This window comes from Nannospalax galili, unplaced genomic scaffold, assembly GCF_000622305.1.
Source record: "Nannospalax galili isolate Female #2095 unplaced genomic scaffold, S.galili_v1.0 scaffold190, whole genome shotgun sequence".
NCBI lineage: Eukaryota > Metazoa > Chordata > Mammalia > Rodentia > Spalacidae > Nannospalax > Nannospalax galili.
In genome coordinates this window covers 280,103-282,916 of record NW_008328003.1, presented here as the reverse complement: position 1 = coordinate 282,916, position 2,814 = coordinate 280,103, and the positions used below count along the sequence as shown (strand labels likewise).

Sequence of the window (2,814 nt, the reverse complement as noted above, 5' to 3'; positions counted from 1 at the left end):
TATAGCAAAGAGTTTGCTTGAACCAACTGCTTGTAAGCAGTCATTTTTGTTGTATGTATACTATTGAGCAAGTTGTGTATCTTCATGAACCACTAATTTGATTCCTTTAATCCAGGAAAGGCATAAGACTGGAGGAAGAGGTTGTAAGACAATGTGCAATCTGCTACAGCAAGGATGTTTGTCTACGTTCTCCAAGACAGTTTGAAGTATTTCATGATTGGAAAAAAAAAAAAAAAAAAAAAAAAACCAACAAGAAAAAACTTTCCAGTAGAATTTTGTGCCTACTCTAAATGGGTGCAAAATTACAAGTACCTTTCCTGAGGAAAATACTTCCCTTTTTTGTCAACAATTAACATCTCAGACACTGGATGCTTCATGGAAGGCAGCTATGTAAATTGGACCTGGGAGAAGCAAGAGGCAATGGTATCTTATAACGCGCAGGGGCCCATTGGGCTCTACCAGAAAACGACGACAAAAGTATTACTTTAGCCTAGCAGCTTTTAACTGCAGGGGATTAATAGGTCTCTAGACCTATTAATTAGAATTAATTAATTCTCTAGAATCTGGAGAAAATTATTGACCTTCAAAATACACGTTAACTCATCTCTGTTTTCGGGTTACATGAAACTTGAATAGAAAAATCAAAGGCATGAAGAGAATTGAACATGCCTGCTGTCATCTGTTAGTCACTTTAGAGATATGTGGTTCTAAACAGAACCAACTCTGTGATTTATAAGCTGCCTACCACTGCGAGCACACTTAAGTCCTTAATTTAGTCTCACATTTCCAAATTGTATGGTGAAGATATGATATGTGCTGCTATTATTTAAAAGTTAATGCCGATGCTGTGCATGCCTCACGCTGAAGCGGCGCGAAGGGCACGGGTCTGCAGGCCTCTGTGAGCGGCAACCTTGCCTCGGGAGCTGTGGGGTGTTCGCCATCTCAGAGGATGTTCTCGTCCATGGCGCACCTGGCGCGGGCAAACCCCTTCAAGTACTGCACCTACGGCTGCAGCACGATGGCCTCGCAGGCCCCCAGGTCATGCCGCGCCTCCCCCCCCGCGCCCCCCCCCCCGTTCCCCTGCCTTGGAAGAGTACAGTTTTGAATTTGGCTCCATGAAGTATTACGCACTGTGTGGCTTTGGTGGGGTCTTAAGTTGTGGGCTGCCACATACTGCTCTTGTTCCCTGGGATTTAGTGAAATACCGTTTGGAAGTGGACCCCCCAAAATACAAGGGCATATTTAATGGATTCTCAGTTACACTGAAAGAGGATGGTGTTCGTAGTTTGGCTAAAGGATGGGTTCCAACTTTTATTGGCTATTGTATGCAAGGGCTCTGCAAGTTTGGCTTTTATGAAGTCTTCAAAGTCTTGTATAGCAACAAGCTTGGTGAGAACACCTATGTTTGGCGCACATCACTGTATTTGGCGCACATCACTGTATTTGGCTGCTTCTGCCAGTGCTGAATTCTTTGCTGACATTATCCTGGCTAGTTTGGAAGCTGTTAAAGTTCGAATTCAAACCCAGCCAGGCTATGCCAACACTCTGAGGGAAGCAGTTCCTAAAATGTACAAAGAAGTCTTAAATGCGTTCTGCAAGGGCGTTGCTCCTCCGCGGATGAGACAGACACCATACACCACGATGAAGTTTGCCTGCTTGGAACGTACTGTTGAAGCACTGTACAAGTTTGTGGTTCCTAAGCCCTGAAGCGAATGAACAAAGTCAGAGCAGCTGGTTGTAACATTTGTGGCTGGTTACATAGCTGGAGTCTTTTGTGCAATTGTTTCTCACCCCTCTGATTCTGTGGTAGCTGTGCTGAATAAAGAGAAAGATAGCAGTGCTTCTCAGGTTCTCCAGAGACTTGGCTTTAAAGGTGTGTGGAAGGGACTCTTTGCCCGTATCATCATGACTGGCACTCTAACTGCACCACAGTGGTTCATCTGTAACTCTGTGAAGGTCTGCTTCAGGCTCCCTCACCCTCCTCCACACGAGATGCCAGAATCTCTGAAGAAGCAGCTTGGGTTAACACAGTAGCTACATCACAGCAAATATAGGCTGAATCTGCTTGTTGATCAGTGTTGAAGAAAGTGCAAAAGGAACTTTTACACATTTGACAGTGTAGGAAATTGTCTGTTCCTGATATAATTACTGTAGTACCCTTCCTTAAGGCAAGAGTTTCACTCTCAGGGCTGAAATAAACCCATCCATTCAAGAAAAAAAAAAAAGTTAATGCCGTTCCAAGAAATGGAATACTTTCTTTGAGACAGGATGTCACGTAATTCTGGCTGGCCTCAAACTTGCTATGTAGCTGAGGACAACCTTGAAATCCTGAGTCTCCTGCCTCTACTTTCTGAGAACTGAGATTAGAGGTGAGCACCAACATACCTGGTTTTTTATAGTTCCAAGGGCTGTAATCAGATCTCCATGTATGCTGAGCAAGGACTCTATCAACCAAGCCACTTCCCTAGCATAATTTTTAAATAATCCCTTTTCATCACTCAGTTATTTTTGTTTAAAATTATTTTTTAGAATAAATGCTACAAAACAGCTAACCAGTCTTATCACTTCTATTAAACTGCCTAAATGTGTGCACAGATACAATATATGAAACTATATAATATGTATACATGTACATGTGTGTATATATACATGTGCATATGTGTATACATGCATATATACAGTTACTTTTAAAACCAAATACTTTGAAATAAACTACCAGAAATGAGTTAAATGTACTTTTTAGAATATTTTTTGCAGAATGGTAGATTATACTCTATTTTATATCCTTTCTAGCAGTGTATGAAGATGTTGTTC

At 41.8% G+C, this 2,814-nt stretch overlaps 1 pseudogene; it reads left to right on the top strand.

The window, feature by feature from the left end:
* Positions 1 to 949: 949 nt before the first annotated feature.
* On the top strand, positions 950 to 2,034 carry LOC103741823 (annotated as a pseudogene).
* Positions 2,035 to 2,814: the final 780 nt, after the last annotated feature.